The sequence below is a fragment of the Rattus norvegicus genome, chromosome 6 (assembly GCF_036323735.1).
Source record: "Rattus norvegicus strain BN/NHsdMcwi chromosome 6, GRCr8, whole genome shotgun sequence".
Lineage (NCBI taxonomy): Eukaryota > Metazoa > Chordata > Mammalia > Rodentia > Muridae > Rattus > Rattus norvegicus.
The window spans coordinates 122,440,691-122,465,885 of record NC_086024.1 but is presented as its reverse complement, the minus strand read 5'-3'; the positions used below and the strand labels follow the sequence as shown (position 1 = coordinate 122,465,885).

General features: G+C 38.9%; 1 long non-coding RNA gene across 14 annotated transcripts in view; it reads left to right on the top strand.

Moving 5' to 3' along the window:
* The window catches only part of LOC102550062 (uncharacterized), a 156,002-nt gene that overhangs the window by 87,224 nt on the left and 43,583 nt on the right, over positions 1 to 25,195 (top strand). For 13 of the 14 annotated variants that reach the window (XR_010052796.1, XR_010052795.1, XR_010052794.1 and 10 more), the window contains one exon: positions 3,057 to 3,191. The exons of the other annotated variant lie outside the window; for it this stretch is intronic. This is a non-coding gene — a long non-coding RNA (uncharacterized LOC102550062). The remainder of the gene's footprint in view (positions 1 to 3,056; positions 3,192 to 25,195) is intronic. 14 annotated transcript variants of the gene reach the window in all.

Here is a 25,195-nt window from a genome sequence, read left to right as displayed (position 1 = left end):
AAAAAGCTTAGAAATGACTAATTAAAACTCAAGCATCGATGGGCAGTAATGGTACAAGTCTTTAATCCCAGCGTTAGGAAGGCTGAGCCAGTTAGATTGTGAGTTTGAAGCCAGCCTGATTCATGGAGCAAGATCCAGAAGATAAAACTACACAGAGAAACCCTGCCCAAAATAAATAAATAAACAATAAAAAATAGATTAAAAACCACAATGACAACAATAACAACAAATTATCAACAATAAAAAGCTTAAGCATTTTGATGGATAATGAGAGAACAGCTAACACTGGTTAAGAATGGGGAGGAGCGGGGTTGGGGATTTAGCGCAGTGGTAGAGCGCTTGCCTAGCAAGCTCAAGGCCCTGGTTCGGTCCTCAGCTCCGGAAAAAAAAAAAAGAATGGGGACGAGCTATCAGATTAAGGAACAGAACAAGCTTTTGTTTTCCAGGATCTGTAAATATTTGAGGGCCATTGATGAAAATGAGCTGGGAACCATGCTGTAGTTTGGGATGTACTATGATTAAGAGTTTGTATTGGTATCTCTATAGCTTTAAACAGCTAGACCTGGCTAGGGGAATTCTCCAGGAATGCTTCATGGAAGAGAGAGACATGAACTGCACTGACTGAAACTTGGAATATATTGAAGAGTTAGAAGGCAGGAGAGGATCAAGGAAGGTTAACCAGGCATGCTGGGGCTGTTACAGTCTAACATAGAAGTGACTGTGTAAAGACTTTGCATCGATAACACCTAGTTTCTTCATAAAAGATCAGTATCTCCCTCCTTTATGGTGAATTTATTCTGATACTCTATAGCACATTATCCTTTCCCAAGATATCTTATATTGTTCCATTTGCTTCCTGTAAGTCCTTGCAATGAGAGGCAGATAGAATAACCGTTATTATCACCACCGAATCCCAAGGAGGAGCCTACAGCTTCTCCTCATCTGTTGGATGCAAGGCTTTTTGATGGCCAGGTGATCTCATAGCCTAAGATTTTATATTTTGTGTATAATCAGTTGATATATTGTGCCTCAATCTGCTCTGTGTTTACTTTTAAACATCTCGGTACTCAGGATGGGAGACATAGGCCAGTGGTTAAAAGGACTTGATGAATAAGCCTGAGGATTTGAGTTTGGTTCTATTCAGTCACATAAGCTGGGTATAGTTGCCTGACTGTGACCCTGGTGCTGTTGAGGAAGGAGACAAAGGACTCTCTAGGACTTGCTGCTCACCAGTCTATGGTTCAAGAAAAGTCTGAGTATGATATCATAGGTTATTCTGTTTCACCATCTGCTTTCTACAGGCTTGTGTAAACACACACACACACGCACGCACGCACGCATGCACACACGCGCGCGCACACACACACACGCACGCACGCACACACGCGCATGCACACGCGCGCGCGCACACACACACACACACACACACACACACGCATGCACACGCGCGCGCACACACACACACACCAAGGTACTATGACAATATCCTTCCCTCCTTAAATTTCCCAGAGGAATGAAGCTGAAATGTTTCTTTTGTTATCTCAGCTTCTAGTTTCAATAGCAAAATCTTACGAGATGTAAGCTGCAATCAGAAGACCAGGAATTATTCACCTCCCCTCTCCAATTTCATTTTTAATCTAGGTTTGTTAATATTGTACCAGTGTTGGGTTTCTAGGTGCAAACTTGGCTTCATTTTCCCTTTAGCTGAATGGACAGTTTCTCAAGCGCTAACTTGAATCGGTGATTATAGAATTCCCACTATGTATTAATTCAAAAGTAGTACAGGTCTGCAAAGGGAAAACTAACGTTGCCCTGGGTAGCTCTGTCTGTGAGCGACAATCCTGGGCTTGTGAGAGGAAGACGGAGACTGAACTGCAAACACTTGCTCAGAATTCTAATTGTCTTCCCTAAAGCATCAGCTTAAATGCATTTGGACAAGTTAAATGCTTCTCCATTTTTTTTCTTCCTCGAGGAAGTTCATTTCTGCATGGCAGTTATCATAGAGCAATACACACTGAATTATGGGCCTGCTCACTCAGCCAATTGTTGGTGTGTGTAATGGAGCACCTGTTAGTCGAGAAATCCCTGGGATACAAAACTGTTCAGCCAAGCAGACTTCTTCAGACAGACGGAGGGGCCTTCAGAACATTCCCGCTGAATTATGCAAGATTTTCTGGTTTATGGTCATTAAAGGCAGTGATAAAGCAGCTGTCGCAGAGGAGGATGCTGTCAAATATCAATGCAAAGACGAGAAATCGCTACCCAGACAACCATTCCTCTCATTACTGCGAGCATTTTGCTGGTGTTTCTCTTTATAAATCCTTCTTTTGATAAGATTATAATTTGCCTGACTAAATATTTGCTCCGGGCATCACCTTGATGGGGAAGTATAGGCGAGCAAAATGTGTAATCCATGTCTGTACACTCTAGATTTTAAATTGAGTTTCCCAAGAAAAAGGCTTTAAAGTGATGTTGCAGTGGTTTTTCTTTTCTTTTTTTTCCCCACTTGCAAATGCAGTTGTGTTGCTTCTTTTAAACTAGTCTATTCATTTCTAGTCTGCTTGCCAAGACGAACTGGTTTGAACTGGGTGAAAGAGGGGATTGAGAAAATGAAATGTTGCGAAGATGAACATCCTTCGTAATGTGCTAATGGCACCAGTCTGGGATTTTAAAGATTGTGTTTGATCTGTGAGGTTGTGAGAGGGAAATGCTTCAAGAGAGTCACATTGCCCAGCTGTGAGGCATGGTAGGCACCCTGGGACATGCCGGGGACAGGGTGGTATGCTCAGTAAATAACAACTTAGGTTGACAGTGGTAGAGCAAATATTTGGATGTCTCTGAGGGTGCAAACCACACACAGAGGTAAATGTTTATTGAGGCAATACAATAGAATCCCATGCAAGGAGCACAGATTTGTATCATAGGAAGTGGAGAGCTGAAGATTATATGTTATTACCATATCAGGTGGTCATGCTCTGTCACTAATAGACGTCAAGCAATGGCTTGAACGCTCCTGTTATGCTAACTGGAGCCTCTGTTTCTGTGTTTTATTAAAGGCATCGAAGAAATGACTTCTATAGTGAGAACAGACACCCCACAAACAACACTGTAAGGATCAGCAAAATCAAGCAAGAAGAATAGTTAGCAACTATAAATATAGTTTCTCAATTTGCTTCATGTAAATTTGAGAAGTAAGTTTTATTAAACTATCGATATTTTTATTGTAAAATGCATGAAATTAGAGGGGTGATGTTGAAGAAATAATAAGAGGTTCAAAGGGAATGAAAGGGGATGAGAGAATAATTGGTGGTGGATGCAATAAAAAACATTAGATATACATAGAATATTTCAATGAATTGAGTTCAATTCCAAGGGATACATCTATGATACAACTCCTGCAACCAAGGCTGAGGCAGGAGATTTATGAGTTGAAAAGCAGCCTGTGCTACATAGCAAGACTTAGAGTCGTAAAGGAAAAAAAGAAAGAAAATAATTGAGCTCAACCAAAGTTGTCTTCTCTTTTGTTAGTAAAATTATTTTATAACATCAAAGAACAATATAGATTTAAAACACTGCTATAGAAGAGAACGTTGAGATAAAATAAATATTTGCTTAAAATTTTATGGTATTTCTGATGAACAAGTTGTTAAAATGTAGCCGTAATTTATGACATTTGGATGAACATTCTATTTCTCAATGATCTAGTCCTGTGCTTCTCAAAGAAAGGCAGGAATGGGCTACATTACATGTAAACACACAGATAGTGGCATACCTATGTGTATTTTATATATGTCTCTCTCCAAAATGATAATTTGTGCCTTGATGTGCTTTGTTCTATATTTATTCAGTATTTTACCTTATGTAATTAGGTACTTGGCCAAATTCAGTGTAAACAAGCAAAGGAAATCAAAAAGCAGGAGGGCAATAGAGTATGTACGTGCAATTTCATGCCTCTGTCCATAGACAGCATAGGAAACATGAGATGAGTAGGAACATTGAGAGGGGAGTGGCCACCACCAATGTCCGATAAGCCACAGTTGAAGGACTTGTGCCTGGTAGCTGTTGCAATTTTAATTCCATCCTCTGTTTTCTTTGATTTGCAGATACAAAGAGTTGGAAAACAAGATTTTAAAATTTGATATAATTTAAATTTATCCTCTTCAGGCTTCTTGATATCTTTTCTCTCATTTGTGTTTCCATAAAAGTTTCAATTAAAAGGATGTATTTGATGTTTAGGAACTGTTCTAGTTATTTATGGCCATGATGCTTAATTATACTGCAAATATGTACCTTATTATATTTCTAAAACATGTTAAGTTTTGTATTACTAAACATACCACAATACCAAGAGTTTCAGGTGGGTATTATAGATACATGGAAGGTCACAAATGTATCCTGATATTAAATAGATCTGCAGAGTCATTTAAAGGAATCAATTAAGTCAAAAGAATCTCCAATTGTAATATGATGGTTTAAGATCTATTTCCTTGAAAATTTAAAATGATGTCTCCCTTTCTTCAAACAACTATGAGACAATAGAATGAAAGAAGTCAACAAATTAGCCATTATGTTTTTTTCTATTTTCCAGCCATTGTTCTAAATGAAAGTCTCTAAATCATTTGTATGAATGCTGTTTGTGTCATTTCTGTATTAGTTTAACTGATGGTCTAAGACCTCCAGGGTTATTAGGTGGGAAGCTGAAGAAACCAAATGACTCAGAAGCATGGCTATAGTAAAGGCTTCCCCATATAGATCAGTCTCAGAACTGACAAATCCTTCCTCTACTCTGTGTGAACATGGACACTATGTGCAAAAACTAGCAAATGCAGCTTTCTTCACTGGGATGATTGCAAACTGAGATTTATCCTGTCCTCACAATGCTGGGGAGAGAGATAGAGAGAGAGAGAGAGAGAGAGAGAGAGAGAGAGAGAGAGAGAGAGAGAGAGAGAGAGAGAGAGAGAGAACATCTTGAGGATCAGGTTATTGCTTGGTTGGCATTGCTCCAACAGCACAGCTCACATGATAATCTTATCTGTACACATGTCTGTCCTTTCTTCCCACCCTTGTTGCTTCAGTCAGGTTTCTAAGACAAAGCCACACAGGACACAGCAATATTAAGTCATCTGTCCAAAGCCACAAAGTTTGCTAGTGGCAGAGTTGGGATATAGAAGATGAACTCTTTTTTTTTTTTTTTGTCATACTAGTAGCTGTGACCGACATACTGCACTCTAAAGAATATATCTAGGACATTGTACATAAAACAAGTTAATATAAAACTCCTTGGAAAAATATCCATGGAGAAGATGAGACATAGGACAATAAATATAAAGACAATAAAGGTGAGAAATAGTCATAAATTCTTATTGTAAACACCAGGCTGGGAAGATCTCAACAGAATCCCTAAAAAGAAAGGCTTAGTGGCTAAAGCCCAGAGAAAGCTATCAGGATTATAGTCACATAACTCTGAAAAGCTTGAAGTTATCTCTTTTGCATAATTGGTTTACTCTTTATCATGGGCATGAATTAGTTATTTTCATTCCCAAATCATATATTAAAAGTTTCAATGAAATAATGCACTGAAGTTTTTGGCATATAGTAAACATGCCACCTATGTCTAAATAACAAAATAAGATATTCATAGGAAAGTTATTCATAGTTTGGATTCTCTGGAAAACAGATCCTAGGGGTGCATAACTTATTATTCGACGAGCAAAGAGTAGAACAGGCTGGCAGAGTAAAGAACAAATGAAGTGCAGCACGGGAAGTGAGAGAGTAGAGGGAAGCTGTGCCCGACACTAGGATCTTTCAAGTCCTCCCTGCAAGAAGTACATTCTGAGAAAAAAGAAATATGTACTCCCATCTCCACTTGGTCATGCTTTTATCCCTCTGGGTACCAATCCAGTTCCCACAATTCCAGGTTAAACTTGTATTGCTTCTGAACCAGATGAAGCAATACAAATTCATTTTATAAAACAGAAATAAATACTGCAGAACTGTGTTTTAATTAGATGCTTTGTATTATTTTTTCTTATTTTTATGTTTGTACTTTTTAAGTTTTTCATTGAAAGAATTATCTCATTAGATGAAGTAAAGTCCTTCGACAAAACTCAACAGCCCTTCATAATAAAAGTCCTGGAAATATCGGCAATGCGTAAGACATACTTAAATATGATGAAGGCAGTTCACAGAAAGTCTACTGCCAACATTACACTGGAGGGAAATTCAATGCAATTCCACTAAGATCGGAAACAGCACACGTTTGCCCACTCTCTTTCTATATTTTGCATATAATATTTGAAGTTTTATTAACAACAATAAGACACCTAAAGGAGATCAACAGGATCCAAATTGGAAAGAAAGAAGTCAAAGTATCTTTACTTGCAGAAGATATTAGTGTATACAACTGACCCTAAAACTTCCACCAATGAGTTCCTATAGCTGAGGAACACTTTCAGTAAAGTGACTGGATACAAGACTAACTTGAAAAAAATCAATATCCCTCATATATATATATATATATATATATATACATATATATACACATCATATACATATACATATACATATAAAATACACATATACATACACATACATACAGCCACCAAACCCAGACAATATTGCTGATGGCAAGAAGTGCATGCTGACAGAAGCCTGATGTAGCTGTCTCCGAGAGGCTCAGCCAGAGTGTGACAAATACAGAGGTGAATGTCAACAGCAAACCATTGAATTGAGAATGAGGTCCCCACTGAAGGAATTAGAGAAAGGATTGAAGGAGCTGAAGAAGCTTTCCACCCTATAAGAACAACAATACCAACCAACCAGATCTCCCAGGGACTAATCCACTACCCAAAGAGTACACAGGGACAGACCCATGGCTCCAGCTGCATATGTAGTAGAGGATGGCCTTACTGGGCACCAATGGGAGGAGAAGTCCTTGGTCTTGCCAAGACTGGACTCCCAGTGTAGGGGAATGTCAGGGTGGGGAGGTGGGAAGGGGAGTGATTGGGGAGTGGGAATACCCTTATAGAAGAAGAGGGAGGGTGGATAGGATAGAGGAATTATGGATGGGAAATCGGGAAAAGGAATGACATTTGAAATGTAAATAAAAATTTTCTAATAAAAAAAAAGAAAATATATGTCTTAGTCAGGGTTTCTATTCCTGCGCAAACATCATGACCAAGAAGCAAGTTGGGGAGGAAAGGGTTTATTCAGCTTACCTCCATGTTGCTGCTCATCACCAAAGGAAGTCAGGACTGGAACTCAAGCAGGGCAGGAAGCAGGAGCTGATGCAGAGGCCATGGAGGCATGTTACTTACTGGCTTGCTTCCCCTGGCTTGCTCAGTTTGCTCTTTTATAGAACCCAAGGCTACCAGCCCAGGGATGGCACCACCCACAATGGGCTGGGTCCTCCCCCTTGATCACTAGTTGAGAAAATACCTTATAACTTGGTCTCATGGAGGCATTTCCTCATGAGGCTCCTTTTTCTGCAATAACTGCAGCTTGTGTCGAGTTGACACACAAAACTAGTCGGTACAATATCCAATAAAAGAAAAAATGTCCATCCCACCAAAAGCAGTTTACAGATTTAGTGCAGTCCTCATTAAAATTTCAACACAATTCTTTACAGATCTTGAAAGGACAGAACTCAACTTCATATGTAAAAACAGGAGACCCAGGGTAGATAGAAATAATCCTGAACAATGAAAAAACTCCTGTAGTTATTATCATCTCTGATTTTAAGATGTTCTACAAAGCTAGAGTAATAAATGCCACGTGGTATTGGTATAAAGGCACATATATTGGTTGACCAATGGAACTGAATGAATGGAAGACCCAGAAATAAATGCAAACACATATGAACAAATGATATTTTTGTCAAGAAGCTAAACATGAGGGGGAGGGGAAACATCTTCAACAAATGGTACTGGTCAAACTGGAGATCCACATGTATAAGAATGCATATAGAGCCATACTTATTACCCTGCACAGAACTCATGACCAAGTCCATCAAAACCTTAACATAAAAGAACATTTACTTGATAGAAAACAGAGTAGGGAAGAGCCTTGCACAAATTGGCATGGGAGGTAACTTTCTGAACAAACACCAAAAATGAAGAGACTAAGTTCAATAATTAATAAATTCAACCTCACAAAACAGAAAACCTAAAAGACAAAGGACACCATTAAATCAGACACAGTAGTGGCATATAGAATGGGAGAAGTTTGTTAGCATCTCCACATCTGATGGAGGACTAATACCCAAAATATATAAAACTAATATCAAATACCCCAAATAATCCAATTTAAAATGGGATACAGATCTAAACAGAATTCTGATTAGAAGAAATTCAAATAGCTGAGAAACACTTAAAGAAATGTTCAACATTCTTAGCCATCAGAAAACTGCCAATCAAAATTACTTTGAGATTTCAGCTTACTTCTGTCAAAATAACTAAGATCAATAGCACAAGTGTCATTTCACACTGGAGCGAATATGAAGCAAGGATACCACTTTCCATTACTGTAAACTTGTACAGACGGTATGGAAATCACTACGGTGGTTCCTCAGAAACTTAGGAAAAGATCTAGATCTAGAGTGAGCTATAAATTTTTTAACATATCCCCAAAGGCCAGTCCATCCTACCATAAGCCACAAGGACTCTTGCTCAACTACGTTTATTTTGACTTTATTCATAATAGCAGAAACAGAATAACCTAAATGTCCCTCAAATGAGTGAATAAAGAAAATATGGTACATTTATAAAATGGAGTATTACTCAACTGTTCAAGCAAATGGATAGAACTAGAAAAATAATCATGAGTGATAGGACAGCCCAGAAAAAAATATGGAATATATTTATATCAATTATAAGTAGATATTAGCAGTTACATGAATGATAACCAAGCTGCAATCTGCAGACCCAGAGAGCTTAGCTAAAGAGAAGGGCTGTAGTTAAGACATGTGGATCTCCTCAGAAAGGAAAAACAGTATTTTTGTGGGGGGAGTGGACTTGGGGTAGGTGGGGATGGGGATGGGAGGGATCAGGTAGGGGAGTATGGGATGAAGGGAGAGAGTTCAGATACAGCTGGAATGGGGGGCATTTGGCAGAACAATGTGTAAACCTAAAGCACTGGAAGCTTCCTGGACTCTACTAGGATGATCCTAGTGAGCACTCCAATAATGGGAGATATAGACCCTAAAATGGCCATCTCTTGTAGCTAGGCAAGGCTCCCAGTGGCGAGACTGGGTTGCATTATGTAGAGTTGTTGGCCAGGAAATCCTGCGGAAATCCCTAAACAACGGAGGCTACTGCAAAAACAGAGGTTTGCTCCACACAAACTAGCATCAGGGACCCATTGCTGAGGATAACATCCGAGTTCATTGAATATAGATTGAGCAGATGCCTCCTTGAAGTCTTTACCCATTCATTTATAGTCTCTTTAGTGCGGCAAAGTACTCAGCAGGCTCGTGAAAGATAAATCTGGACACCATCCAAGCCACAAAATCTTTGACCTCCAAGCCACTCTGCATTCAAGATGTGCTGGGGCAATGGTGTCACAAAACCCGTGGATACGGCCAACTAATGTCTGATTTAACACCAGGCCCACTCTCTCAGAGGATGACTGTGCCAACCATTTCTTGGATGGCCTGGAACTAAAGATTGGATAGCCCAGAGACCTAGGGTAGAACCAAATGTGACCCATCTAAAAAAATCACCAATGAAATGAAGTCTGATGATGCTTTGTAAAAGTCATAGATCAGTGCTTTTTCTAGCCATCAACAGAGAGGCCTTCTCTGGCAACATATGGGAGTGGATGCAGAGACCAACAGCCAGGCATTGTGAGGAGAGAATGTAAATTGGACGCCTCCATTGGGTTCTTCCTTTTCAAGATTGAAGAGTCCCATGGAAGAGGAAGACTGTAGGAATCAGAGGGGATGAGGGACACCAGGATTACACAGCCCATTGAATGAACTAAGCAGGGCTCACGTAGATTTGTAGAGCCTGAAAAGGCTTGCCAGGGTGAGCATCAGGTCCTCTGCATATATGATAAGACTGTTAGCTTGTCATTTTGTGAGATTCCTAACTGTGGGATATGACTTGTCTTTGACTCCTTTGCTTCCTGTTGGGATACTTTTCCTCTGGTGGAGTTGCCTTGAAAAGTCTTGGTGTGAGAGCTTTTGCCTTGTTTTATATGTATTTTGTTGTGTCATGTTTGGTTGTCTCTTTGGTTCTTTTCTGAAGGTAAAAGGAGGGAGAGTGGATCCAGGAGAGAGGGGAGCTCAGGGGAGCTGGGAAAAGTGAGAAAGTATGAGTGTTGGCACTCACCTGATAGTGGCAACCAATAGCTACCTAAATGGAGTTCACACCAACCCAACAGGAGAGAAGTCATGCTTGGCACTGCAAACATAGTCAGATTTCTGCTGTTTAGACCACAGGCATTAAAAAAAAGTATTTACTACTGCCACTTTGCCAGAGCAGCACAATTACTACATTCTAAATGTTTTTAATTCTCTTAATTGCAGTTTTGTAATATTCGCCATCAATTTCTTTAACACTACACAGTGATTGTAAGTTAAAAAAAACAGATAAATGTATTTTATTAAGAACAATAATAAAAATTATGAGTAATAACTGATATTATCTCTGCTTTAGTATCTTAGCATACCAAATGTTATCTTCTGTCAGGAATTATATATTTCTTCCTGGCTTTGATATTCTTTTATGATGATGTGGCCATTTACAATCCCACCAAGTGCATTGGAATTGAAGATGGGGTTCAGGTAAAGGCCTGAAAACAAATTGTTAAAATAACTATTTTTTTAGTAGAAATCAGGAAATACGAGCTCAAGGTTGTCAGTTTATCAGGTTAGAAGTCCTAAATTGCTCACCTCACCACAGAAGTTGTAGTACACACTCACTATTTATGGAGGTAAATGAACAGAGCTCTTATAGGCAACTGAATTACATTTGAAGAGGCCCAGGTGAAATCCTTGCCTCTGGAAAAAGAAACAATTAAAATTGATGTCATTGGAGTGATAAGGCCATGACTTGTACTGTAGTCTAAGAAATGTGTGCTGTGAATTATATTAGAAAAACTTTATCTACGTGATTGTTTTCTCTTAACTGAACTGTCACATACACAACAACACATCCAGCAATGGGCTACAGTAGAATCAGTAACCTGGTTGATAAGACATGAACCATGATTGACATGGATTTGACATCAGATTGAGCTGGTTTTGAATCTCAGGGTTTCCAGCATAGTACTTCCTTAGTTTTAATAGGCATCTTTCACTTCTTTAAACTCTAGCTCAATTTATTCTTTTCTTTGAAATGCAGTTTAGAATTGCAGAGTTGATTTAGCAGTATGTTTTTAATTCTTTTTTAAAAAATTCTCTGAGTCTTTATTGTCTTTTCTAAATTTTTAATTTATTTATTTTTTCACTCCAATCCACCATCTGGAATGTTCCACATCCCCTATCTTCCAACCCAGTCTCCACAAGGAAGTCCCCGCCCTGCCCATCCCACCAGACTTCTAAACTTACTAGGGCCTCCAGTCTCTTGGGGGTTAGGTGCATCTTCTCTGACTGAACCCAGACCTGGGAGTCCTCTGCTGTATATGTGTTGGGGGCCTCATCTCAGCTGGTGTAGGCTGCCTGGTTGGTGGTCCAGTGTCAGAGAGATCTCAGGAGTCCAGGTTAATTGAGGCTGCTGGTCCTCCTACAGGGTTGGCCTCCTCCTCAGCTCCCTCCAGCTTTTCCCTAATTCAACCAGAGGGGTCAGCAGCTTCTGTTCATTGGTTGGGTGCGCGTATCTGCTTCTGACTCTTTCAGCTGCTTGTTGGATCTTTTGGAGTGCAGTCATGATGGCTTCCTTTTTGTGATCATTCCATAGTCTCAGTAATGGTGCCAGGCCTTGGGTACGGCCCCTTGAACTGGAACTCCCCTTTGAGTTCTGAGAGTCTCTCACTTTCCAGGTCTCTGGTACATTCTGGAGGGTCCTGTCCTCCCAGCCCCTTACCTCCTAAAGTCGCCTGTTTCCATTCTGTCTGCTGGCCCTGAGGGCTTCAAACATTTTCCCCACCCAATATGAGATCATGTTCCCATCTCCCCAACCCCAACCCCATCCCCTTTCCCCCCCGTCCCTCCCTCCCTCCTTCCCCTCTTCGGGTTGCGTTCTTCTCCCTCTCAAGTGGGACAGAGGTGTCTTTACTTGGGCCCTTCAGTTTGTTGACCTTTTTGAGTTTTGTGGACTGTAGCTTGGGTATTCTGTGCATTCTTTTTTATTTTTTTTATTTTTGGCTAATATCCCCTTATTAGTGAGTAAATACTGTGCATGTCCTTTGGGGTCTGAGTTACCTCAATCAGTTTATTTTTTAGTTCCATCCATTTGCCTGCAAAACTCAGGATGTCCTCATTCCTTTTTTTCCCCTCCATCTTTATTAAATTGGGTATTTCTTATTTACATTTCAAATGTTATTCCCTTTCCCGGTTTCCAGGCCAACATACCCCTAATGCTTTCTCCTCCCCTTCTATGTCGGTGTTCCCCTCCCCATCCTCCCCACATTATCGCCCTACCCCCAAGAATCCCATTCACTGGGGGTTCAGTCTTAGCAGGACCCAGGGCTTCCCCTTCCACTGGTGCTCTTACTAGGATATTCATTGCTACCTATGAGGTCAGAGTCCAGGGTCAGTCCATGTATAGTCTTTGGGTAGTGGCTTAGTCCCTGGAAGCTCTGGTTGGTTGGCACTGTTGTTCATATGGGGTCTCAGGCCCCTTCAAGCTCTTCCAGTCCTTTCGCTGACTCCTTCAATGGGTGTCCAGTTCTCTGTTCAGTGGTTTGTTGCTGGCATTCGCCTCTGTATTTGCCATATTCTGGCTGTGTCTCTCAGGAGAGATCTACATCCTGTTCCTGTCAGCCTGCACTTCTTTGCTTCATCCATCTTATCTAGTTTGGTGGCTGTATATGTATGGGCCACATGTGGGGCAGGCTCTGAATGGGTATTCCTTTATCTGTTCTAAACTTTGCCTCTCTATCCCCTCCTATAGGTATTCTTGTTCCCATTTTAAAGAAGGAGTGAAGCATCTGCATTTTCGTCATCCTTCTTGAGATTCATGTGTTCTGTGCATCTTGGGTAATTCGAGCATTTGGGCTAATATCCACTTATCAATGACTGCATACCATGTGTGTCTTTCTGTGATTGGGTTACCTCACTCAGGATGATATTTTCCAGTTCCATCCATTTGCCTATGAATTTCATAAATTCATTGTTTTTGATAACTGAGTAGTATTCCATTGTGTAGATGTACTACATTTTCTGTATCCATTCTTCTGTTATGGGACATGTGGGTTGTTTCTAGCTTCTGGCTATCACAGATAAGGCCACTATGAACATAGTGGAACATGTGTCTCTGTAGTATGGTGGGGCATCTTTTGGGTTTATTCTCAAAAGTGATATTTCTGGTTCTTTACATATGTCTATTTCCAATTTTCTGAGAAACCTAATTGATTTCCAGAGTGGTTGTAACAGTTTACAATTCCGTCAGCAATGGAGGAGTGTTCTTCTTTCTCCACATCCTCATCAACATGTGTTGTCACATGAGGTTTTGATTTTAGCCATTCTGACTGGTGTAAAGTAGAATCTCATGATCGTTTTTATTTATATTTCTCTGATCAGTAAGGACTTTGAACATTTCTCTAGGTGCTTCTCATCCATTTGAGATTTCTCTGTTGTGAATTCTCTGTTTAGTTCAATACCCCTTTTATTGATTGGGTTGTTTGGTTTTTGGTGGTGAGCTTCTTGAGTTCTTTATATATTTTGGACATCAGTCCTCTATTGGATGTGGGTTTAGTGAAGATTTTTTCCTAATCTGTAGGATGCTGTTTAGTCCTTTTGATTATGTCCTTTACCTTACAGAAGCTTTCATGTTTCATGAGGTCCCATTTATCAACTCTTGATCTTAGAGCATGAGCCATTGGAATTCTAAGAATTTCTCCCTGTGCCAATGAGTTGAAAGCCTCTTTCCCACTTTATCTTCTATTAGATTCAGTGTATCTTTTTTTATGTTGAGGTCCTTGATCCACTTGGATTTGAGCTTTGTGCATGGGTGACAAATATGGGTCTATTTTTATTTTTCTAAAAATCTTATTTAAAAAATTTTTATTTGAGAATTTCATACCAGCTTGTATTTTCAAATTCACTGCTGTGCCTTTTCTACCCTACTCCTAATTTTATCTTCCAACCTAATGTTCATTTTTCTATCTAAATCCACAGCGTCCACTTAGTGCAGTCTACATAAGCACTGAACACTCTACAGCAGCACTTATAGTCCCTGAAATGAAGTATCCCTGAAGAAAACTGACTCTTCTCCACTTCAGAAGCCATTGACAATAGCTCCTTATATAGGGTTGAGACTTCACGTGCCCCCCAACACCTATCCATGAATTTTTGGCTAACTTGATTATATATAGATCTTGATCGTGAACTTTCAACTATTGTGACTTCATGTGTGAAATGTTGCTGTCAGGTCTGGAAAATGTTTTGTTGTCGACAACCATCGCATCTGTCTCTTCAATCTTTCTACTCCCCCTCCCCTTGATGATCTCTGATACTTAGGTATAAGATATGTGATAAAGCCATCACATTTAGAGATGGACACACCACACATTACAGTCTGTAATTCTTTGCATCTTGTTTTACATTCCCAAACCAATGTTTCTTAGCATGGTTGTAAGAATTAAATTTACTCACATAATTCTAGTAGGAGATTCATAACTTTAAGTATTTGTAATTTTAAGTTATTCAATTTAATCCCCTTTTGTTAAAAAAATAAGAGCTAACTATTACTATGTAATGAGAATGACTATTTTATAGCCTTGGAAAGTGTTATTAACTTACCATTTCCTATTTTAACTGGGACTTTGTTAAAATAATGAAACACCAGGTGTCCTGGCTAGTTTTCTGTGTCAACTTCATGCAATCTGGAGTTATCACAGAAAAAGGAGCCTCAGTTGTGTGGAAATGTCTTCATGAGACCCAGCTGTAAGATATTGTCTCAATTAGTGATCAAGGTGGGAGGATCCAGCCCATTGAGGGTGGTGCCATCCCAGGGCTGGTGGTCCTGGGTTCTATAAGAAAGCAAGCTGAGCAAGTTAGGGGAAGCAAGCCAGTAAATAACATTCCTCTGTGGTCTCTGTATCATCTCCTGCTTCCTGACCTGCTTGAGTTCCAGTCCTGATTTCCTTTGGTGATGAACAGCAACATGGGAGTGTAAGCTGAATAAACCCTTTCCTCCTCAACTTGCTTCTTGGTCATGGTGTTCGTGCAGGAATAGAAACCCTGACTAAGACACCAGGTAAAACATTTCTGCTGAAGTATTAGCAGCTATGATAAGGTCATTTAGCCTAACTTCAGCTTTCCAGTAATACCTCTTTCAAAGACTGCCATCGTACAATTAGTTAAGAACCTCCAAGACTCTAAAAACAAATCATTTATACTTCTTCAGAAGTCTCAAAGTTTCCACCAAGTAAGAGTTTCCATGATTGGGAACAGTTGTGGATGTGTTTAATTGTCTTTTTATGCTGTAAAAAAATATGGCTTATTTGATGTGGGCTGAGAGCTACATCAATCTATGGTTACGGGTATAGGTCTTAGAATGCCATTGGGAGTTAACAATTGTTTAGGAACTTGGGCACGGCAGGTTCTCCTCTAGATTCCATAACCTTGCTAGTCACATGAAGTTGCCTAGGTTTGTAGTACTAAGCATGCCTTCTCTCCTACTTAATATGCCTTAAATCCAAATAGACGATTAAATGAATGCCAGTTATTCCAACATATTCTGTATGATGCCAATCTCTCAGTTTTTATTTATAATACAAACCTACATCTATGACTCATGAAACATCACAGAATAGGGGATGTTGTTCCAACATGTATTGGAAAGAGCTCACAGGACTCTACCCTTAGATGAGAAGTTATCACCAATTGGTGATGACTGAGGAAGAAATAATCAGTCATTTCCAGGGATAATCACCATTAGAGGTTATCCAATCCCAATTTTTCATGGACTCAGAAGGATGTGTTTTCTATGTGCTTCTTGGTTGACATAATGAGTGTTACTCATAATTTTCTTTTCCTATCTATAGGCATAGATAGATATATAAATATAAATGCATAGATACCAAAAGGATTCTACAGTATATCCATTTTTGAGGTAGAGTAGCATCATTTGCAACTCACATTTATTGACATAATTAGCTGTTTCGCTGGTGAGACCTTATAAATCAACAATTCTAATCCCCACCCCAATCAGCTATGTGTAGACCCTGCTGTAATTATTCAAGATAGTTAATCCAAATATTGCTTGTGCTTCACAGTCTCTTTCTTTGAAGACTTTTGTTATAATACACACATTTCTGCTCCATATTCCCTGTAGCCTTCTCTGTTTCTTTCTGTGGTCTGCCATGATATGAATGTAAATATCTAATCTGTAAATATAACATGATCTCTTGACTATGTTAGCCTTGCTAAGCATAAATAACAATAAACTTCTTTTTAAAATTGACAAATAAATCTCTTATAGTCTTATATTGAATTTTCTGTCCCTATTGTGGTACTGGAATTGTTGTAAATATTCTGTTTATATCTCTGCCTTTTCATTTATCTGTTCATTCATTTTGAATAGTTGGATGAATTGGTAAAATAAAAAAATTTGATGCCAATTTAAGACATTGTTGGAATATCCTCCCTTCACTTTGTTTTTATTACTAAAGAATTATGCATAAGATAACTTACTTGACTATAAATCTTTTACATTTTATTCTCAATTATATACTTAAAACATTATATTTTACTTTTAAGAAAAAAAGTGCCTTGTTTCATAGTTAGTAACTTCTTTGCCTTTTTATAGATTGATTGCTTTTTTGTTTGACAAAACATTTGGTTGAGAATAAAATGTATATCACGCTGACATATAATTCCAAGTACTGCTTGCTGTGATTATCCCTAAATATAATTAAATAGAGCTTCAACTGTCTTGCGATCTGACATAGTTGTGGGTGATTTACGTGTAAGATTATTCTAGGAGATGACAAGAGGCAAGGGCAGTCTATTTTGGATGGTTGAGTTGGCAACACTCACTTCTCTGCTGGTCACACCTGCCATATGTTGGCTCCTCTTTTCTTCCAACTGTTTTCCTCCCTAAGAATGACTTCAAGGCAGGCAACATCACTTCCCACTTCTGGATCTGAGAAGTGTTGGTATTTGCATACCAAGCAATTTGCTTTTTGCTAAAGGATCTCAATGTGTGTTTTGATCCCAGTGTCTTTTCTTGGGGTAGCTGAAATATTCATAAGTAAAACCATTTTCTCCCAGTGCCAAAAAGCAAAACTCATTCTGTTTTCAAATCTATCACTGAGGTCTTCAGCTCCTAAGAAAGATTGGCATGCCTGAAGAGTGAAATTGGGTTCTTTTGGGAGATGACATAAGGCTTTCAAGGCTCTATTGCAGATAAAAATGTGAATTCTTAGCATGAACTAGCACAATGAATTTATATGTGATGGGCCATATTTGGAATAGTGCAAAGCAGATAGAAATAAAAACAAAGGTGTTTTAGAGTAGCTTTTGTCACTGATCATGTTTCTGAACTGAAACATTGCTACAGTTTGAATTTCCCCCAAGCTGGAAATGAGCACTTTAGATGTAGACTAAATATTTCAGAGGTTCCTTAAAATAATTTTCTTTTATACTTTTTAGCATGTCTTTTTAAAATCCATTCTTCTTGCTACATGTTAGTAAGAATGAAGCAAACTCTTTAATACCTTAGTTCTTGTAAATAAAAAGGAAACCATTGGAAGCTAAACTATCTTAGAAACACAAGTCATGCTTTTCACGTATAATGTTGATATTATGAACATTAATATCAAGAGCCACCAAAATGATCAAAATGTTTTGAGCCTTCCTACCAAAGGAGTATTTCTAGAGAATTGCATATTTAAAGCCGCTCCTATCTGTGTCTTACAGTCACGCCTTCAGGTGAAATATGTCATCATCTCAGAAAACAATGAGTAACAATACATGGTGGGATTAATTATCTTGGAATTTAACAAAAATGCCTATGAGGTACCAGGTATGAGTTGGCATGTCTCAGCTTCCAAATAATTTGTCATCTAAAAAGAAGGACAGACAAGGAAAGAAGTCTAATTTGAGGAAAGGGGCCTTTTCAAAGCAATAATAGCATAGGAAATGTAAATGCAGCATGTTTTGATGCAGAGAGTGTAGTCTTGTACCTGAGCCATATACAAGGAGCTGTTTAGAATATTTACCTTTCACCAAATTTTGTTGACAGTAGTAATAAAGAGGGGAAGAATTAAAGAATAAAATGTGAACTATATATGAGAAACTTGAACACAGCAAAATTTAACAGTTATGTTAAACCAGTCCTTTGCTTAAGAAAATCTCACTGTTCGGGACTGTTCTAGCAATGCTGCCTTGTGATATTCTGGAAGAATTAGGAGAATTTAGAGGAACCAAGTTAGCATCTTTTCCTTAAATCTTCTAGTTCTGCGCCTGGGTACAGTTCTTTCTACCTATATCATTTGTGCTAAGAAAACTGCTTTCAAAGGATCTTGAAGTGCCCCAGTCCATGGACACTTCCCAATCCAGGATACATAGTGAGATCCTGTTCCAAAAAACTGAAAAGAACTTAAATATGCATGAATGTTTATAATCAAAACGAGAGAGCAAATAGCTTGTCTGCCATGAGACCCGGATGATTTGCACAGACACCTCTCTCCCTATGTTTACTCACATGCAAAAGACAAGTAGACCTATGCAAACACACAGAGTAGCATCTGAAACACAGCAAACACACAGCACCTACTGTATGTTGGCTCATCATGAATACTCTGTAAATCAGAAAAATTACTCTTGAGTACCTGTAGTAATGTTAGAAAGAAAAACAGCAATTTTTTGTGGACATTAGTAATATATTGGCACAGTTGATATCTTCCAGAAATAATTTCATAATATGAAAATTGTTAGAATGGAAGAAAATAGAATGTGGATATTTTAATAAAACAACAACAACAACAACAACAACAACAACAACAGCCCTTTTTGGAGAGAGATTGAAGAAAATGGCCAAAAAATGACTGACCCAGGTTTAGACACAGCCCATGTAAGAGAGCAAGTCCCTGACACTATAAATGTTATCTGCTATGCTTGCAGATAGGAACCAAGCACAACTGTCTCCTGAGAGGCTTCATACAGCAGTGAATAGAAACAGATGCAGAGGCTCACAGTCAAGCATCAGGCAGAGGTTTGGGAGTCTTATGGAAGTCAGCAAAGGAATTGAGATAGCTGGAGGGGTCAAGGATACCACAAGAAGTCCTACAGAGTTAACTAACGTGAGCCCATGAGTTACCGAACCATCAACCAAAGAGCGTGCCAGGGATGTACCTAGCCCCCCTAACCATTCATAGCAGATACGGAACTTGGTCTTCATTTGGGTTCCCTAAAAATTGGAGAAGGAAGATCTTTGACTCTGTTGCCTGCCACTGGATCTCCTTCCCCTGAACTGACTGGATGGACCTCAGCGGGAGAGAATACTCTTAAGCCAACTATGAAGGGATGTCTGGAGTGATACTGGGATGAGAGGAGGGACAGGGCATCATTATCAGGATGTAAAGTGATACATTTAAAAACGAACAAAAACAAAAACCTTGTTTTGAAAGTCAGAGCAATGGATGAATTCAAAGAGCCCATGTGTTTCTTCATTTTTCTTTTCTGCATGACACCTGTTCACATTGCTTTATCCAAGTGTCAAGGAGCAACTAAAAGTGCAGACACGAGTAATAATTTATAAATCAGGAAACTAGAAATTTTTAAAGATTTAAATTGAGTTTTGTTTGCTGGAATTCTGACATTTAGAAATAGTTACAGAGGAAAGGAAGGCATCAATTTCAGAATTATGCTTAGAGTTATGATTTCTGTATTTACGTCCTCTTTCTCAATTGGACACAATTTTTCAGAAATGGCATGTTGTGTGAGCAGTCCCTTGTCATTCTCTATAGTTTATGACCTCAGCATCTGGGGATCATGTGGGCTTAACTCAGAGTATGTTCCTGCCTGACTGAGAACTGTGCAGTAGTATAGAGCCTTGCTATCACAGTTGAAGGCTTTGTCATCAACATGACTTCTTAAGAAAAAAAAATCACCTATCATTGTCCTTCCTTAGAAGGTTGCCTGTAATTTATATTAAACAAGGAAAAATGTTCTCTGAAAAGAGTTTATTGAATTACTTTTAGTAACTTACCTAATAGCATGATTAGTTTGTCAGACAGATATATATTTACTTGTTGACATCCTCTGTAGCTTTTCTCAATGATCCGAATAACTGGAGAGATTTTAATAAAGATTTTCCCAGGGAGAGTCATTTGCATAGAAAAAAATCTACAACTGTTGTTTAAAAGTTAGTTCATTTTTAACTCTCTTGTAACAGCCAACCTTGTTTTTAAGATGCAATAATTGTTATGTTATTCATTACAGGAACTACGCAGCCCCCGAAATATGTTATATGGTTTTTATCATGGAGTGGAAAATAGAAACCAATATAAAAAGTGAAAGAAACTATTCTAACTGGGGCTTTGTTTCCACTCCTATTTTATTATTCCATTTATATTTCTTCTATATATGTATATATTTTATGAAGCTTCTACTGTAGTAAGCTTTTATGACACCCCCAATGGCTTTTAGTTTTAGTCTTTCTATATATACAATCTTTTCCCTTCTTCTTCCCTCCCTTTCCCTTTGTGATCCTCTAGTTCTAATCTTCACTCTCCCCACCCCCATTATTCATAGCTATTCTCTTTCCTTTTCCTAGGGCACTGTATTCCTCTTTACTCTTTCATTCTATACCTAATATTTTTGGTTGTATGGATTGTAGTTTTTTATTAGACTTAATAGGTAACATCCTGGACAAACTGCAGAGAATGAGAAGCCTTGGAACACTCAGTTGTAAATGGGATGTCCTCATAGAATCTCTCCTCTAAAGGATCATGGAACCATGCAGAAAAGGAGGGAAAAAGATGATAAGAGCCAATATAGATAGAAGACACCAAGGAAACAGGGTCTTCTAGACAAAGAGGACTAATGCCCATACAAACCCATAGAGACTGTGGCAGTGCACACACATCTATACAGGTCTGAGCCAGTAGGGGTTCCAGCGCAGAGAGAAGTGGACACGAGCTTTCATCCCTAACCCAGAAGCTATCTCCATTTGATAACTACTTGTAAAGGAAAAGAATATCCTCCCTTAATGGAGTCTCACTGGGTATGGAAACCACACTTAAGGGCAGAACCCATGCCCAACAGAAGATGGCCAACAGAAAACAAACTCAGTGGTATTCTTGGAGGCCTTTTATGGGGGGAGGGAATCTCATAATGCTCATAATGCTTTGTCTGAGCTTGAAAAAAACCCTACAGGTCCTTTGCTTATCATTTGTGATTCTGTGTTTTCATGGGCTTTCTGTGTATGAAAATTCATGTCTCTGTGTCTGTATGTATTTCTTTTCTTTGTTATTTTCTTGTTCTTTTGTTTTCTCTTGTTCAGAATTGTTTGCTTTTATTTCCTATTAACATTATTATTAGTCATCATTAATAATAACAACTGTTTTCTAATAAGAGATAGAGAAAACACAAAGGGTGTGAATTTGGGTGGGTGGGTAGGGAGAGAGGATCTGTGAGAAGCTGTGGTAGAGGAAACCACAGTCAGAATATATTATGAAAAAAACATATTTTCTATGGGAGAAATCTCAAGTCTACATTAATGGTATTTGAAGTGAAATGTAAACTTGATGCAGTGTATCTGGCCAAATGGGCATGTGAGGGGAATAAGCTTTTCCTTTGCTTTGGAATAATGCTTCTATAATAGCAGCCACTGGCTAGGCTTCTCTACTTCTGATGGAAATATCTCTCCCATATATTAGCTTAGGTAGAAATAGATGGCTTATCAAGAATGAATTTCTAGATTCTCACAACTCCATACTAGCAAATAAACACACAGATGATGATGATGATGATGATGATGATGATGGTGGTGGTGGTGGTGGTGGTGGTGGTGGTGGTGATGATGGTGATGGTGATGATGGATTTGCTATATTTACAAATCTACAAACCACTGCCTCAACAGTTTTCTCATAGGGAGATAAAATAACAATTAAAATTCTCAGAGCTTGAGGAGTTTAGGGACTCTAATATTCTCAGGACTGTTGTACAGGTGTTAAGCAGTATAATAAATGTGCCCCCAAAAGAATGTTGATTTCATTATATGTGACCATAGTAACCACAGTTTGCACCTTTCCTTCTAAACTACAATCAACTTTGTTGTGTGTTGACAGATGTTAGATTCTTTACTCCTACTGTACCTACTGTTTCTAAGGTAACTGTGTGAACGAGCCAGGCTTAAAGGGGAAAGAGATCAGATTGGAATCACTCCACGTGTCTCTATGGTTCCAGGGTTTGATGTGGGTAATGAATATCTTGTAACTGCTCTTAAATGTCGTGCAGCCAGAAAAATCTACCAGCCATGAGCCTATCTATCAACAGCTAGAAAGTGTCTGAAGAGTTCCAGAAAGCAGTCAGGAGCAGAGACTACTGAAGAGATCTAAGGCTGTGAGAGTGAAGGGCTGTGAAGAACAGGGACTGCAGGAAATGTGCAGGATCCAGTCACCGAAAGCCCCTGGGAAGTACAAGTATTGACTGTGGAGGTGCTTCAGCATTAACAGTAGAGGACCTTGAGATTCTAAGCTCAGAGTTATAGCATTAGCTGTCAAGTACATGAGCCCTTTCTTAAAGGACACAGCTACTTACTTAAAAGTAAGGGTCTGGACGCTGGGTCCAGAGATGTTGATACCAAGAAAGTTCCACTTTTCCTATTTGTACTTCTTTTCTAAATAGAGCAAATGACACGATCACAACAGTTTGCAATGTTTCTAAATTTTCAATGACTTCAATGTGCTTCATGAATAAACATAGTTACAAAACATTTTAAACGTTAATGTATTTACCACCAACAACAATTATGCCTTTATTCATTGATCTTATTTCTAAACTAAATTTATATGTTAAACTTAGTAAAGAAAGATCATGAAGATATATGCCAAGTTCCTGCTGACATTCTAACAGTGAGAAGGATAGAAATGTGCCACTTATGTTATCAATAATACAAAAATCACCAGATTAACTTAGAACATTTAGTTGAACTGTCATGAAGACAGAATAGGACTTGTATTAATAGGTAACCTTGATTGGAAAATGATTACTAAGTATGTCATCTGTCTATCTTATTTAGTGATTTTTAACATTTATAACTTTTCAAGATAGAAAATAACTTCCCATCCTTGACATGTTGAGGCTCCATTTCTCCTTGCGAGCATGCAGACGTAACATAAATCATTTTAAAGTTTAGATTATGTTTGAATCTGCAAATAATTTGAACACCCAAGAACTATAAGAGTAAGTTTGATATCATTGGTAAAAGCAGTAGAAAGATGTCTGTCTGTATGTATACATGCATGTGTGCATTTACGTGTTGCATACATGTTTGGGAGTGCTGCATGCCCTGACAACATGCTTGTTGAGGAGGACGTTTGGTGTCCTTCTTCCTCTGTTATTCATTATCTCATTCCTTTCAGATGGGGTTTATTGCTGAAACTGCAGCTCACCATTTCACTAGGCTGACTGGCTAGTAAGTCCATGGTTAGGAAGTCCATCCACTTATATCGAGAATGTTTATAGGGGCACATGATTATGCTTAGCTCTTGCAAATGTGCTGTGTATCTGAAGAACGTGCTTGAGTGGAAATAACTATTAGCCACTGATCCATTCAGGCAGGAAAACTATAATCTAATACTACACATTGTTTTCCATATCCATAACAAGGCTCAAGGCTGAAGAGAATTCCTTCGGTACATGAGGCATCAAATACTGCCTCATGTGACAATTGTCATAAATGAAAACTCCTTTGGGTTAATTTTGAAAAAAATATTGCAACAGATAAAATTGTGATAGCTGACAAATGAATGTAAAATATTAATGAAGAATTTTATGTATGTTTTAAATGTTTTCTGCTTTAACATTAATATGCTAAGGGAATTGGATAGCTTTCCACTAAAAGACAATTAAAGAGAATTTTCCAACAAGTCCAAGATGCCAGGAAAGCAAGAGGCTCCCAGGACCCAAATGATTAGCTGAAATGCCCAACAAAAGGGGACGGAGAACCTGTAGAGACCATATCCAGAGGTTAGGCAAGGCCCCCCTTTGGGGAATGGGTCCATCCACTTATGTCCAAATTCTTAACCTAAAATCCTGTCTAAAGGAAATAAAGAGATAGAATGGAGCAGAGACTGAAGGAAAGGCAACCCAGAAACTGCCCCACCTGGGGATCCATCCCATATACAGACACCAAATCCAGTCACTATTGAGGATGCCAGGAAGTGCTTGTTGGCAGGAGCCTGATATAGCAGTCTCCTGAGAGCATCTTTCAGAGCTTGACAAATACGGATGCAGATGCTCACAGCGAACCATTCGACTGAGCATAGGAACCCCAAATGGAGGAGTTAGAGAAAGGACTGAAGGAGCTGAAGGGGTTTGCAACCCCATAGGAAGGACAACATTATCAACCAAACAGACTCCTTAGCGCTCCCATGGACTAAACCACCAACAAAAGAGCACACATGGAGGGACCCACGACTCCAGCTGCATATGTGCCAGAAGATGGCCTTTATCCGGCATCCCTGGGAGGAGAGACCCTTGGTCCTATGAAGGCTCGATGCCCCAGTGTAGGGGAATGCCAGGGTGGGGAGGCAGAAGTGAGTGGGTACATGGGTGGGGGAGCATCCTTATAGAAGCAGGGGGAGGGGAGAGGTTATAGGGGTTTTCAGGAGCGGAAACCAGGAAAGATGACAATATTTGAAATATAAGTAATAAAATATCCAATTTTTAAAGAAGAAACAGAATTTTAACGCTACTTAATTTTTTTCTACCGAGTAAATGGCAGGATAAATGTTTCAGTACAACATGGACCTACTAAACGACAACAACAGCAAAATCATGGGAAGGAGGCTGGACTGAGTTTGGTATGGCATGCATAGAGGCTGAGTATAGAGTCGAGATGTCCTAACAGTGAGGTTG